Source organism: Pseudorca crassidens, chromosome 13 (assembly GCF_039906515.1).
Source record: "Pseudorca crassidens isolate mPseCra1 chromosome 13, mPseCra1.hap1, whole genome shotgun sequence".
In the NCBI taxonomy this organism is placed as follows: Eukaryota; Metazoa; Chordata; class Mammalia; order Artiodactyla; family Delphinidae; genus Pseudorca; species Pseudorca crassidens.
The window spans coordinates 73,827,833-73,844,723 of NC_090308.1; the positions used below are offsets into that span (position 1 = coordinate 73,827,833).

The 16,891-nt window shown below is 38.4% G+C and overlaps 1 protein-coding gene and 1 non-coding gene across 2 annotated transcripts in view; one reads left to right on the forward strand and one right to left on the reverse strand.

Annotated features, from left to right (window-relative positions):
• The window catches only part of BCKDHB (branched chain keto acid dehydrogenase E1 subunit beta), a 293,140-nt gene that overhangs the window by 27,331 nt on the left and 248,918 nt on the right, over positions 1-16,891 (reverse strand). The gene's annotated exons all lie outside the window — the stretch shown is intronic.
• Positions 4,971-5,043, forward strand: TRNAR-UCU (transfer RNA arginine (anticodon UCU)). Its single transcript has one exon. It is a non-coding gene; the product is annotated as a tRNA-Arg (tRNA).

Below are 16,891 nucleotides of genomic sequence, written 5' to 3' on the forward strand. Positions count from 1 at the left end.
GTATTTATGTGATATTACATGGCTAATGAGGGATATATACATAGTCATGATAATGTAAACATTAAATACTGATTGATAGAAAAATTATGAAAATACTGTTTTGGGATATGCAGGGAGAGGTATATTAGAGAGATAATATTAAGGAGATAATCCTCATATCCCATAGTATGACGATAAAGACAAAACAATAAATTAAAGAGATAGCAATATAAGCATGTTATTTAAACCAAGAAGGTAATTACCAGAAGAAACTAAATGAAAGAGTTCAGAAGTGTTGTCCTTGGACAGCAGAAATTAAATGGTCAGAGTTAAGCCAAAATGAGGCAAAGAATTACTTTCCTTTGCTGTAAACTTCTTTAGGCTATCTGTCATTTTAATGAGAATATTAAATATAATTTAGTAAGAAAAAGGATGTAATTGTATGAGAAAATATCTGAATGATACAGAAGAAGAGTGTATCTCTGAAACGATCTAATACAGGATTCAAAAGAACTTTTCAGGAAAATGCTCAGCATCTTCAACTAAGAACAAGATAAAACCTCTATAAACAAGATTAGAAAAATCATAAGTAAAAAAAAAAACAAGATAGAAAAGACAACTTGAAATTAGAAAGGACTGAAACAGAGCTAACAACATGAGAGCTGAATAAAAATCAACACTGGAAACATTATGTAAGGAACATAAGAACTGTTGCAGAAAATGGAAACAATATTACGGAGAACAAAGAGCCATCCAAGAAGATGGAGAAAAAGGACAATAAGGATGAAAATGATAGAAGGATCATGGAGATCGAGGTCAGAGAAGAGGACCAACATAAGACACAGTGTTCATAAAGAAAAGCTCAAAATAAATAAAAATAATAACCAGAGCCTGCAATGGGCTGAATGTTTATTTCCCCCCAAAATTCACATGCTGAAACCAAACCCCCAATGGGATGGTATTTGGAGGTGAGGGCCTTTGGGAAGTGATGAGTGATTAGATTTGGGAAAGGGATTAGTGCCCTTATAGAAGAGGTCTGGGAGTACTCTGGACCCTTCCGCTGTGCGAGGTTATAGCAATGCCACAGCTGTCTATGAACAAGAAAGCATACAATCAGAAAGACGTCTTTCCTCACCAGACACTGAATCTGCCAGCACCTTGATCTTGGACTCCCCAGCCTCCAGAACTGTGAGAAATAAATTTATGTTGCTTATAAGCCACTCAGTCTATGGTATTTTGTTACAGCAGCCTGGACAGACTAATACAAAGCCTTTATAGAACAAACTATTCTGAGCTGAAGGAAATAACCTCTGTAGGTATGTTAAAAGGCTCACTCTATAGTAGAAAATTATCAATGAAAAGCACACCCTTGAAAAAGTTTTACCAAAAAAAGGAGGAAGGAAAAAGATCCTATAAATAATCAGGAAGAAAATATATGTTCCCTTAAAAAGAATGATGGTCAAGGATAATAGTCAATAAAGCAACGTCCAGAGAATATTATCAGAATAAGGGTGTAACCCCCCAATTTTATACCTTGCCAATTTGTAGCTCATACGTTAGGGCAGAAAAAGACATTCTCTCTCTCTGTTTTTTTTTTTTTTTTTGATTTAAGTATAGTTGATTTACAATGTTGTGTTAGTTTCTAGCGTATAGCAAAGTGATTCAGTTATACATATGTATACATATTTTCATATTCTTTTCCATTATGGTTTATTACAGGATATTGAATATAGTTCCATGTGCTATACAGTAGGACCCTGTTGTTTACCTATTTTATGCATAATAGTTTGCATCTGCTAACCCCAAACTCCTAATTTATCCCTCCTCCACCCCCTTTCCCCTTTGGTAACCATAAGTTTGTTTTCTAAAGACATTCTCATTTATTATATCAGTGTTCACCTTATTAGTTTCCTGGGACTTCTGGAACAAATTACCACAATGTTCGTGGCTTAAAACACCAGAAATTTATTTTCTCACAGTTCTGAAAGCCAAAAGTTCAAAATCAAGGTGTCAGCTAGGCCACGTGCCCTCGGGAGGCTCAGAGGAAGAACTACTCCTTGCCTCTCCCAGCTTCTGATGGCTGCCAGCCATCCTTGGGGTTCCTTGGCTTATAGCTCCATCAGTCCAATCTCTGCCTCTTTCTTCCTACTGTCTTCTCCTCTTCATGTCTGTCCAAACTCCCTCAGCCTCCCTGTAATAAGGAGACATGTGATTGCATTGGGTTCACCTAGATAATCCAGGATTCCTTCTTCCTCAGCTTCATCACATCTTTTGCCATACGAGGCAATATTTGATCTTTTGCCATATAAGGTAATGATCACAGGTTCTGGGGATTAGGATGTGGACATATCTTTGGGGCCACCATTCAGCCCACTACACCACCTATGTTAACTTCTTGAAAAAAACATTACTTGTAAATATCTGCCGACTGATTAAGAGAGTAAAATCAAGAGCTCATGAATAAGAAAATTGTGGTATAAAAGTACTGGTAGATAAAATATGACTTTCTAAATAATTGTTCAAAATCTATCTTCCTATTCAACAAAATACAGAAAAATAATTCTCAAGATAGAATGTCTATTATAAGGAAAAAAATAACAATTGTCTGTACATTAAGCCCACGTTATTTTACATGTTAGGAATTTTGAACCCTATGAATGTGCTCCTATCCGAAAATTATTTTAGGGACTTCCCTAGTGGTACAGTGGTTAAAAATCCACCTGCCAATGCAGAGGACATGGGTTCGAGCCCTGGTCCGGGAAGATCCCACATGCCACAGAGCAACTAAGCCTGTGAGCCACGACTACTGAGCCTGCGCTCTAGAGCCTGCGAGCCACAACTACTGAGCCCACATGCCACAACTACTGAAGCCTGCATGCCTAGAGCCTGTGCTCTGCAACAAGAAAAGCCACCACAATGGGAAGCCCACGCAACACAAGGAAGAGGAGCCCCACTCGCCACAACTACTGAAGCCTGCATGCCTAGAGCCTGTGCTCTGCAACAAGAAAAGCCACCACGATGGGAAGCCCACTCAACACAAGGAAGAAGAGCCCCACTCGCCACAAATAGAGAAAGCCTGTCCGTGGCAGCAAGACCCAAGGCAGCTGAAAATAACTAACTAAATTTATACAAAAAATTATTTTAAAAGAGATGAATATTTTGGAAAAAGAGCTTAAATTCTCACCTCATACTATAAACACAAATTTTAAGTTAACTGAATATTTAAATGCAAAATTTGAGAAACTATGGCACCCTTGAAAATTGTTAATGAACTTAATTTTATTATGCACAAGAGTATTTAAACTATGTAGTCATTTGAAGAATGAAGTTTTTATATAATTGGTTACATAAAAAATTGTTTTCTATGCACTTAAAACCAAATTGTTTGCAAACTGAAAAACAAATAGGAAAATGTTTATAAAAATGATGCAACAGTGCAAATATTCTTATTACATGTCAGGAACTCTTTACCTATGAGAGAAATACCTAACATTCTTTTAGAAGACTTGGTAAAAGACAAGAACAAACAATTCACTAAATTTATGAACAAAATAGTCTAATAATAATTCAATTTTATTAGTAAGGATCCTTTGATTTTTACATTTCATTCATTGACACACTGGTTCTTTCAATTTTTTTTTTGTAAGTAAACAGCCATTTCAAATTGAAGTGGGTTTTGTTCTTATTTTCTATAATTTTCAAGACAGAGAAGACTTCCAGGGCTGTGGCAGAGAGAAGAGAGAACTGAGGAAGATGTAATCCCCTAGAGAGTGGGATGGACATTTGGATAGATGGGAGGTACAGGTCAGGGCAGTAGTTTGCGTGCTTGACTGAAGCATCTGCAGAGATTCTATGCAAACGCAAGGCGTTACTACCTCACTGGTGGCACTTGAAAGTATTTTATGTAGGGATTTTCAGTGAAACGCATGCATAGAGTAGACGTTAGTAATACCAAAAAAATATATTTCAAATCTAATGAAGATAACCCTTGGCTCCTTACAATTAGAATCATAGGCTCTCTAGATGAGAAGGGATTTCAAATGCCATTTATTATCTATTTCAATAACTTTCTTACAACTTTCCTTCCTACACAACTTTATCAGAACGAAAACTGAAAAGCCATAATTTATGTCTTGCTTTTCCAGAACGATGAGTATTATAAATTAATATTATATCTTCAAAATCTTATTAAAGAGATTCGAAGGTTGAAAGGAATAAAAAAGAGGTACTTTTTAGTCTGGAGCCCATGATTGTCAAAAATGCATCAAGGATGATGGCAAACATTTTCAACATTTGCTTCTTCTTCCTGGACTATGTCATCATTATCATAATAAATCTTTTGACCATTAAATAGGCTCTTTACTGCATGGGTTGCAATTTACCACAAGTTAGACTGAATTTAATAAAAACAGAGCAAATAACATGTAGAAAACATATGACACGTTTACCTTATTTTATCAGGTGTTAGGAATTTCCTCAAGCCTCAGAGGATTACACTAAATATGTAAAATATGAAACACCTTTTCCAAGAACATAGCCATTATCAATAAAATAGATGCTATGGGAATTACAGGGCCCACCAGTTTGCAACTCTGGAAAATGAAGAATAAACCATATTGCTGGTGGTTAGAAATGTCCTTAACAGAGAAGTTAGTTATGCAAAATTTATTTTAAACTTTTAGTTATCAAAAGTAACCACAAAAGCATAATTCAGTGGAATGTTTTTAGACATTAAAGCTGGTAACATGCTACTGAAAGAATGAGACACAAAACATATCTCAGTGAAGATTAAGGAAAACATTTTTGTTAGAAAACCTGTTGACCTCATCGAGTGGGTTTAATATTTAAATGTGATGGACTCGGAGGAAAATGAACTACAAACACTGTGTAACTGTAAAAAATAACAGATGGTGAGAAAAATCACGCATAAAATTTTCCTCTGCTAGTGGTTGTATAGATTGTGAATGAAAGGCAAACTATATTTAGGGAATTCCCTGGTGGTCCAGTGGTTAGGACTCTGCACTTCTACTGCAGGGGGCCCGGGTTCAATCCCTGGTCAGGGAACTAATCCTGCAAGCCACATGGCGTGGCCAAAAAACACCACCACAAAAAAACTATTATGTATTGAATTGCAACGTAAAGAGGAAGGGACCTAATATACTGAACACCTGGAATCATCTGTAATCTGGGCCCAGGGTTATAGATATACATTAACATTTGGTAGTTTTATTGTCAGAGGTGTCATTGACCTTGATGAGATGGGGCTTATCCAGTGTAGGAAGTTATACCTTATTCAAAAGGGATGTAAGAATAACAGTGAATGTCACAAACGCAGGCATCTTTATGACAGGCCATACAAATAAGGTGAAATGAGATTAGAAAGCACCTAAGAGAGACAGAACAAAATACCTGATCATTTTGTATTCCTGGACTATATACCTACCCTCCAGAACTAAGATAACAATAAGATTTTCCTGATACAGATTGAAAAAGGAAAAAGTAAAACTCTATTAGCAGATGACACGATCCTGTATGTAGAAAATCCTAAGGAATCCACTAAACAACTATTAGAATAAATGAGCTTAGCAAAGTTGCAAGATATAAGATCAATCACAAAAATCACTTGTAATTCTATACAATAAACAGTCCAGAAACACTTTGCTGTACACATGAAATCAACACAACATTGTAAATCAGCTATACGCCAGTATAAAATAAAAGTTTTTAAAAACAGTCCAAAAATGAAATTAAGGAAACAATTTTATTCACACTAGCATCAAAAAGAATAAAATAGGAACAAGTTATCAAAAGAAGTATGAAATGTATACTCTGAAAACTACAAAACGTTGTCAAAAAAAATTAAAGATCCAACTAAATGGAAAAACATCTTATGTTCATGGATATAAAGGCTTAGTGTTGTTAAGATGGCAAAAAAAAAAAAAAAAAAAAGATGACAATACCCCCCAAACTAATCTACAATCCTTACAATCCTCCACACCTGACTTCTGTGTAGAAATGGACAGATTCTAAAATTCACATGTATTGCAAGTGACTTGAAATAACCAAAACAATCCTGAAAAAGAACAACAAAGTAGGAGGAATCACACTTCTCCATTTCAAAACTTACTACAAAGCATGAGTAATCAGTACCGTGTGGTGTTCGCATAAGGACAGACATAGAGATCAATGGAATCGAATTGAGTGTCCAGAAATAAACCCATGCATCTATGGTCAACTGGTTTTTGACAAGGGTGTCAGGTCCATCCAATGATGAAACAATAATCTTCTCAACAAATCGCGCTGGGACAGATGGATAACCACATGCAAAAATATACAACCTCACACCACATACAAAAATAAAGTCAAAATTGATTGAAGTCTTAAATGTAAGAAACTGTAAAACTCTTAGAAAAAAAACATGGGCGTAAAACTTCACGGCCTTAGGTCTGGTAAATGACTATTAGATATGATACCAAAAGTACGAGCAACACGAGAAACAAATAGATAAACTGGACTTCAAAATTTAAAAGTTTCACGCTTCAAAGTACACTATGAAAAAAAAGTGAACAGATAATCCACAGAATGGGAGAAATCTGATATGTAAATCATGTATCTGATAAAGGACTTGTATCTAGAATATATAAAGGACTCCTCCAACTCAATATTAAAAAGAGAATCCAATTAAAAATAGAGTCTGAATAGACCTTTCTTATGTCCCTCTGTCACCCCACTCCCATTAAGAAGTAATTTTTTACTATATCAAGACAAGCTACTCTTCAAACTCTTAAATTCCTCTATAATCCATGTCACATCCCAATTCTTTACTATTCCACACTGCTCAGTCTTTGAAAATGTCTTGTCCTTTTACAGCTAAAGAAATGCAAAAATATCATGCAACATCTATCAATGTCTAAATCCCCTTAGGAATTCTGTGTTCCACAAGTCCTCTGAGGATGCCCTCTCTGGTCTTTATATCAACTTTCCAAGAAGAAAGACTGTTTAAGCCTCACTTTCTCCTCCCCACAGGGACCTGGCTTCTTCCTCTTCTGACCTCATTTTAAATACTATATTATTCTGTATTTTATACAATATAGAACTATATACTATACTGTATTCTCCTTTAATTATTCATAAGCCTATGTTATTTTAACCTCAAAGAGGATTCATTTTTTATGGTAGGAGTTATTCCTTTTACTGCTGTTTTATAACAGTGCTAAATGCAGCAAAAATTTCATCAAGTTTTTTGAACTGAGTAGCATCTTACCTTATTGGCTTTGATGTTGCATAATGAAATGTCACAGGACTGTTAAGACTGTTTAAAGGAATAGTGTAAAATAGTTTGGGGTACCCTCAAATTAGAAGATTACCATGAATGAAATATATCTTAGAACAGCCTAGAAGTAAGACTTATTTGAAATCTGACTTTCAAATTTCACAAATAACTAGCACTTTTATTTCTGCCGGAATGCATATTTGGATGAAGAGGTTGATACTGGATTCAAAGTTGGCTTCCTATCTCTTGTGCCTAATAGCTCTCTGGGCAACCTTTGGAAGCCACATGTTATTTTGGCATTTCTTTGGATTTATTATTACAAGTAGCACATTATTTCCAGTGCCTGGGCCATCTGAAATAAGTAAAAATTCTACCTCCGTGTTGCAAGCAGTTAATGACTGCCTGTGCCCCAGTTAAGCAAGAAGGCAGCTTAGTCTTTCCACTTGCCAAACCTAGAGCAAAGATGGCTAGCAACTGGCTTGGAGGGTCCCATAAAAACAGAAACTGACTTGCATCTCCCTTAAATAGAAACTAAATACCAGCATAAGGTTTGAAATAATCTAAACCCCTATAGTTCTTTATTAGTTCTGTTTCTCTTTTTGTTGTTATTGTGGTTTTTAATACTCTTGAACCTTTCTTGGGTTCTAGTCTGAACTGGAAGTGCCAGAAAAACAACACAAAATACTGCCATTGTTTTTATGTTCTATCCAGAAGTGGGAAGCACTGAAAATATCAAGATACCATAATTAAAGTCCATCCAATTACAATTCTTGCAACAAAGAGTACAAACAGCAAGATAGTAGCCAATGTGGCTTTGAAAGGGATTAAGTCTGAGGCCCACTGGCAGTTTTTTTTAAGTACATATATATAAAAATCTAGAAATAGAAAAGAAGAAATGAAACTGCTTCTTCAAGAATGATTGAAAGGCAAAGTTGTGAGCATATGAGCTACTCCAAGCCCCAGTATCCATTTTAACTATTAATATCAATGCCTTTTCTGTTAAAAGCTTTCAGTGAGTGTTAAGTAGAAATGGATGGTTACATGTTATATTGATTCATTGCTTCTGTACAATGTCTTGAAGATATACTATAAGAATAATTTTTAAAGTGGAAGAGAATAGAAATAGAGACATGGGTATCTACCCGCAGAACAGCCAGCTTTTGCATGGCTGAGATTGAAGGCTGCAAATGTGTAACTGGGAGCAGATTTTCAGAATGAACAATAAAGTGGTGTGTACTGAGCAGCTACTACATTATCAGCCCTGTGCACACTGAGGACCAACTGACTGAGAAGTTTGGTTTTAGTAGCAGAAGCAGGAAGGAACAGCTTTAGGAGGAAAATGATGGCTTTCGTTTTAGATATGTTATGTGTTGAGATGGGTTCGGCAGGCACTTGGATATTCAGAGCCTGGGGAAAACCTGGGAGCTAGAGCTAGAGATATAGATTGAATCACTAAGGGTGAATAGAATCTAGAAAGAGAAGTAGATAACAGAATTAGACATGACACCGATAGGTGGATGGATGAAAGAGAGAAACCAGAAAGAGTCTAGGGCCAGCTTCATGGGTGTGACCCGTGCTGTCTCAAGGGCTCCAAGCCCAGTGAAATGCTCTGCTACTACAGTCTCAAAATTCTTATAATTTGATCTCTGAATTTGTGTCTGTAACAAAAGTTGGATGGGACCATGGAGCACATGAGTAAGGAAAGGAACTATGCACCCTATACATGTTCACACTTCCTCGCCTTCCCGTTACATGTCATGCTGACTCTCGACACAGAGTTCCAGTGCCCACGATGTGTAGGAGAGAGTTCTGCAAGACTCAAAGTGAATACCAGGTGATCTTCGACTGAGGAAGAGAGACGGGAGGAAGACTGAAAGCCCCAAGAGGCCATGATTTCTGTTCAAACAAGAATTTGCTGGTTTGAAAGAAACTGATGCCATTCTAAGAACCAGAATAACCATGAAAGCTTCTTATATCCTGTCTTACTTGTGTTACTTCCTTGTATTAGCCAAAAATAACGACATAGAAGGAAAGGGAGCGCTAAGGCGACCCACATTTCCTTTCTTTCAGTCCTTCCTTACTCGTCAATGGTAGGGTGTTGGTAGCATGTGTGTATATCAAAAAGTGAATTTTAAAAACAGCAGTTTGTTTTGTGCGGTGATTCCACTGCTCTGGTGAGAATGAAATACATACGCGTGTATCAGCTAAAAAATCCTAATTGCGTAATTTCAATGATTCTACATGTAAACTAAATGCTCTTAAATTTGCATTTAAAAATTGGTGTAGAATATAAAGATAAATGGTAAAATTCATGCTAAAAATTTTTAATTTAAATTTTTCTTTATTTAGAATGACATTAAATAGCAATAGCAAATTTTTTGTTGTTGTTGTTTTGCGGTATGTGGGCCTCTCACTGCTGTGGCCTCTCCCGTTGTGGAGCACAGGCTCCGGACGCGCAGGCTCAGCAACCATGGCTCACGGGCCTAGCCGCTCCGCGGTATGTGGGATCTTCCCGGACCGGGACACGAACCCGTGTCTCCTGCATCGGCAGGCGGACTCTCAACCACTGCGCCACCAGGGAAGCCCAACAATAGCAAATTAAAAGATACCATCACAAGTGAAGAGAGAAACTGCATGAGAAAGGAAAAAGCTTTATATTTGAGTGTCTTTCATGGTACTTTTTCCTGCTTTCTGAACAAGGGAACCCATATTTCCATTTTGCATTGAACCCAACAAATTTTGCATCCAACTCTGAAAGGGTCATTAGGTTGAAGAGGAGCCAGGATCATCAGTCATGGAAGGAAAAGGAAAAGTATTTGGAAGAGAGAGCATTTGGTTATTTGCTCAAATACAGCCCTGCAACAGCTCTCTTGCTGGGGGTGGGTAGGGACAAGGTTTGTCATGCCTGCCTTCCTGCCAGCAGAGGGCCAGGGCACCCAGGAGATGGCTCACCTCTGAAGTTCTGCCTTCCTTCCTTTCTGTCTTCAGGCTGGGGATTGAGGATAGACATTGGACATGAAGGTTAACCTGGTCATCTCTGAGAGAGCGATATGGGGAGAATAGCAGATTGGAAGCCAGATTTCAAAAAACTAAGGAGTCAGCAAAGAGAACACGAACACAGCAAGGATAAATTACTCCCTCAGAAAGTGTATTAGAAGTCTGGATGGATGGATGGATGGATGGATGGATGGATGGATGGACGAATGTAGGGATGCATAAATTGACTTCTGTACTTTGCTGTCTACTCTTTATAGATTAGACAGCAATATATTATGAAATGGGAAAATGGGAGATTTTTATGACACAATATTTGAAAACCAAGAACAACACTGAAAGTACTGTGTAATAAAACATTCTATGCAGAACGAAATATCACTTTTAGGTCAATAGGACACTGGTTTTTAAGTGAAAACTGGACTTTCATATATAGGTAACTTTATCTACTTTTTGTTTTTTAGATTTTCCTCTTACCATGAAAGGGAAATGCTGCTGACTACACCTATGGACAGATGCCAGGGCTGTTCTAGACAGCAGGCCATATTTGGCATTTTTTTGCCCAGTTATAGGTAGGGGCTACAGTAACCTCAGCATCAATACTCTTCCTCAGGATCAAATTGCGTCCCATGATAGGCATCTGTCTGATGTTTACCTAGAGATGGGCTTTCAATCCATGCCTTTGAAAGATGGTTCTCTCCATATAAAGCCAACCGGCCAGCACGGGACTTGGCTCTACAACTCCTGCCTCATTAACGGCTAATGAGTAGAGCTCAATGCCAAACAACAGGGAAATTTCTGCTTTGATTATTCCAGGTTCAAGTTTATGGCACTGGCCTCCAGACTGAAATTGGCTTGCAGAAAACTGAAACACACTCTGTATTAATAAAAACACAAACTGCATATGCCATAAGGCGTCTTTGAGTGATTATACCTGAAGGACTAATACGAGTTGCAGTGAGATCATTTGCTTTTCAAATATTTCCAAGGGTGTCATATTATAGCCTCCCATTCAGAATGAATTCCTGACCCCAACTTTGTTTTCAACAGGTTCACTGATTATACAGGGAAAGCCACAGTAGGAGCAAATCTATCTTTCTCTGAATTGCCAACTCTTGTTCCTGTTATCGGGCGTCTGTTTTTACAGCGTGAACAAGTTTGGGTTTTAATGTCAGCCAAGAGCCACAGAGTTTGAGGCTCCTGAAAAATGACTGGGTTCACTCACTGTGGTGTAAGTGGCTGTAACAAAGAAGACTGAAGAAACAAAAATGAAGGAAAAGAGGTTCTACTTACCTCTGAAATAGATACTTGTAGAATAATACTTGTCTGAAGATTATTTTGAACAATCAGAGAGCAGGGCTGTCCTCTGCCCACCGTTTCATGACTCAGGACCTCCCCACCCCACATCAAGACAGAAAGGACCTGGATCTCCTTCCTCCCTCTATCCATCAAATACCCCGTTTCAGACTCAACAGCGATGCCTCATTCTATTATCTGTGCATCTTTGTAAGCCAGTAGTCCATTTCAGAGCCCTGCTTAGTTGTGGTGTGTTTTGAGGATATTAGCTAGCTGTTCTTTCCTCAGTTGGTCCTGTTAGTTTCAGGTTTGGGGTCACTGCATGTTTCATTTCACAGCAAAAATACAAATATGTAAGTGATAAACACTGCCTAGATCTGACTGCACATGACTTATACACACTTGGATTTAAAAAGAAAAAAGGAAGCTGCAGAACATAACTGTAGGACGGTCATTAGTCATTCCAAATGTCATAAGGAAGGTTGGGCGTATTGGTGAATTCCTTGTAACTTTCACCTCACTTCCTCCGTGTGTGTCAAGAACAGAAGGTAACAGCCATTCTGGGGTCCTCAGAAGTAGCCCCAGTGCTCACTGTGAAGCTGTAGGACTCTATCAAGCACAGGGTCACCCATATGTTTGTCACCTCCAAGCCACCTACAAAATTTTTGCCATATTAACAACTCTTCGTACTCTTGATCTCGATATATTTATGTAGACCTCCTCAGACCTTCAGAGAGTCAAGTTCATCTATTTTAGAAGAAAACTTTTTTGTTACTTAATTAAATTTTATTAGATTAGATTAGATGAGAGTTTTCTTTATTCTCAGATGGAACTTTAAAAAAATTTTTTATTGAAGTATAGTTGATTTACAATGTTGTGTTAGTTTCAGGTATAGAGCAAAGTGATTCAGATATATGTTCTTTTTAAAAGAAAACTTTAAGAGACTGCTGTACTCCTTCTGCTGAACTGGATTGTATGTTCTGGAAGGCATGGACTTGATCCTACATTTCTTTTGTAACCACCTTGGCCACAGCCCTGTGCTAGGCTTGCAATAATACAGTTTGCACAACAATGCTTATAGAATGAGGTCAGCTTTTCTAACTTCAGGGAAATTAGTCCATGAAGAATATTCTACACCCAAAGCATAGAAAATATAAAATATTAATTTTCACGTGTGATGGAAAGGGAATGAGAAAAAAAATTGCATCCAAGACTCTGAGAACTTCAGACTTTCACATTCTGCACGATCTTTTATTTGAAGAGACAAGAAAATAAATATTTCCTAAAGATAGACTCTTGAAAACATATTTTTTGGTAATCAAAACCATATTAGCCCTTGACATTGTATAGTCGTCTCAGCCTTTTCAGAAATGCTCGTGTCAATATGCTCAATCAATTTCTCACCAATGAAAAGCCTGGAGAGCGGGAAAGGCAGAACAGAGGCAGAAATAAAAGTCACCTTTTGAAACTACTTTTGCCCTCACTATTTGTGTCCAGATTTGAAGAGCATTCATTATTTTCTTTGCTAAAAATTTTCCAAGTGTCATCAAACTGAAAACTTGGTGCATCTTGTCTGGTTTTAGGTAGAGAGTAATTACCATCTGCACCCTACAAATGTGGCTAAGCTTGCACTGAAATAAACCATCCAAATCCCTGACGAACATCAAAATTGTAGACACACGGAGCAAAGCAGAAAATTGTAGTATGACAAAATAGCTACAGTTAATTATGTAAAATTACATAGAATTTTAGTCTTCTTTAGAGGTGCTTTATTTAAACTTACATCTAAATGCACATCTTTGGTTAATGCAACTTTCATTTCAAGTCAGGGAGTTGACAGAACAACATTTATTAAGTTTAAAATTAAAGCAGATTGCAATTTTGGGAAGTTTTAGGGTCTTTTTTTTTTTGAGAAAAGTGTCGTTTAACACTGTGAGGCCAACTTGATCTCCTTTTCTCACATCAATTGTCGCGTGTGCTCCTACCTGTAAAGGCTTTTCGGCTCTCTCCCGTTGTATAAATACACGTTATAGGTTTCAGAGTCTACTCAAAACTTTGTCTCCTAGGGAGCTTTCCAAGAGATGATGTCCCCCTGTACAAGGCTTGGCAGGTCCTGTGACAGCCCTCTGTTGCCCTAATTCCCAGAGAAGCTATGATAGTGACCCAGTGCTATTCTAGTCCCAGGAGGGGCACTCTGGGTGGCTTACTGGCTGGCTGAAGGACGGAAAAATCAATGATATCAACCTCTGATTACACAGGGAAGTCATTAAGCACCATCATGCCCATCATTCACCCTGACCTCTACGGCTCCTTTCAGAGGAAAGCATTGATGTACCTTCTATAAAACCACTTTTATCCTGACTGTGAGAAACTGAACAGGATGGGGGGCTCAAGATCTGTATTTCTCCTGATCTGGGGGATTGAAGGTAAGAGAGGAAATAACCAAAGAGAGCATGAAAGGAGAAATTAAGCTGACCATCACAAAGAAGACATGGAAAGTCAGTTTCCTTGTGCTGCTCTGTGTCTCAGTGCATGCCCATCCCTGCAATTAATCATCGTTTTTCAGGGACAGCCTAGCACAACGTCAGTACATCTAAGTAGTTATACAAGAAATAAATAACTGCTTTTTAATGCCACCATACAAAGATATTACATAGTTATTGACTATATTCTTCACACTGTACATCGTCTTAATTATGCAATTCTCAGGACCACTGTTTCTATACACAACATGACCTTTACTCCTTGGGCCAGCTCTCTAGATCTCTGCTGTGCAAGTTCCCTGACTCTCAGAATCTACCTCCTCTTCCAGTCCCTTTTTCAACCTACAGCGTGTGCACCTCACACCGGTCAGAATGGCCATCATTAGAAAGTCTACAAACAATAAATGCTGGAGAGGATGTGGAGAAAAAGGAACCCTCCTACACTGTTGGTGGGAATGTAAATTGGTGCAGCCACTATGGAGAACAGTATGGAGGTTCCTGCAGAAACTAAAAATAGAGCTACCATACGATCCTGCAGTCCCACTCCTGCCTGGGAATATATCCAGAGAAATAATTCAAAAAGATACATGCACCCCAATGTTCATAGCAGCACTATTCACAACAGCCAAGACATGGAAGCAACCTAAGTGTCCAATGACAGACAAATGGCTAAAGAAGATGTGGTAAATACACACATACAATGGAATATTACTCAGCCATAAAACAGAATGAAATAATGCCATTTGCAGCAACATGGATGGACCTAGAGATTATCATATTAAGTGAAGTCAGTCAGACAAAGACAAATATCATGTGATATCACTTCTATGTGGAATCTAAAAAAATGATATTATTTACAAAACAGAAATAGACTCACAGACATAGAAAACAAACTTATGGTTACCAAAAGGGATGGGGGGAGAGATAATTTAGGAGTTTGGGATTAAAAAGTACAGGTACTATATATAAAATAAATAAACAACAAGGACCTACTGTATAGCACAGGGAACTGTATTCAATATCCTGTAATAACCTATAATGGAAAATAATCAGAAAAAAATATGTATATTATATGTATACATATGTATATATGTATAACTGAATCACTTTGCTGTACACCTGAAACTAACACAACATTGTAAATTAACTATACTTCAATTTTAAAAAATGATTTAAATTTCAAGACAAAAATCTACAACGTGTGACCTCTGTATGCAAAGATGGCATTTAGAGAATCATGGAGACAGAAACTTGGTAACCCCTCTGTCCATGTGGGACTCCCAAGGCTTGGTGCAACAGAGGCTCCATTTTCCCAAACTCCATTTGCCAATTCCGTATTAGCTGCCAGCATTTGAATGACCAGTTAAGAAATGTGGCTGAAGCGGAGAACAAGTGCTGTTTCTCGTGGGGGGGTGTGCTCCTATTTGATCACAGGAAGAGTAGCACCAGACAGGCTGCCTGAAAAGACCCTCACCCCCATCCCCATCCCCAGCGCTCCTCTAAAGGAGAACTTGTCCATTCACCCTTCACCTAGCCTTCATCTACCGAGCTCTGGATAAAATACCTTACTTATGAAGAAATAGGAACAACAATGATAACAATCAACTGCTTCAGGGAGAGGGACCTGTCAAGTGCACTTTAGTAGAGACACCATCTTCCCCCACCTCTGTATGCAGCACACCTGCACATCTGTCCTCACTGTGGACCAGGAGAAGACACCTGACTCAAGCTGGGCCAGTTCTTCCTACTCCTGGGAACCTGGAATTGGAATGAACAAATATCGAGTTCGTTAATTATGTGAAGCCAAGCTAGAGAGCCAGGTAGAGGCTGCCATCTTAAGGCAGCCAAGCGTAAGGTGCTGAGTGAATTGAGGAGGTTGGCAGAGAGAGAAAAAACATGAAACTGGCACATGGCAGAGAGGAGATACCAAGAAGCCCCAGGGAGAGATGGAGAGAGAAGAGGGGAATTATTTTAAAAACTTGTATAACTTTCTAATTCATCTAAGTCCTAGAGTTCTTCCTGCAATTAGATTCATTAGTACAAATTCCACCTTGCATAAACATATGAGATCTCTGGTCCTTGCGATGAAATGTACATGTACCAGTGGGTTTCTTAAGAGTAAAAATAGGGCCACTAGACAGTGACCTGTGAACTTATGGCTCTTAGTTTTCATCACAGCTTGATATTGAATTCTAAGACCACTTTACATTTACCAACTTATTTTCTTCCATTTAAATTGTTCCTGTAGGGTCTTCCCTGGCAGTCCAGTGGATAAGACTCCGTGCTGCCACTGCAGGGGCATGGGTTCGATCCCTGGCCAGCATGCTGTGGCCAAAACAAAGAAAGAAATACTAAATTGTTTCTATAGCAGGAGTGCCGTGTAGATTGTATGATTATTCATTGAGCTGCTTCGTGTGCGGTGATTAAGGCAGGATTCCTTCCTGCTGGAGGCTGGGGCTCAAAGGTGTAAACGAATAATGACAGTGGCAGGTGAGAAATCTGTCCTAGAGGCACAGGTTGAGGTCCCAGGGCTCCGGGGATGCTACCTTATTTCATTTTCACCTACGTCAAAGAGACTTACAGGAACTGATACTTCACAAAAAAATCACACAAGACAGGAAACAGGTTAATCTCAGTACTTTTCACTCGAAGGCTGAGGAGGTACAAGGTTGTCCTCTTGGCACGAAACCGGCATTTAATCAACGTGGGCCCTTCCATGTCCTGCCACGTCGCACCACCTCCTGGGACCATTTTAACGGTAAAAAAAATCGGGCACAAGAAAAGATCAGGCAATTCATTAACTTGCCTGAGAACACGGCTTACTTCAGGGCTGACCATTCTTTTCATTCTCAGGTGAACGTCCCCT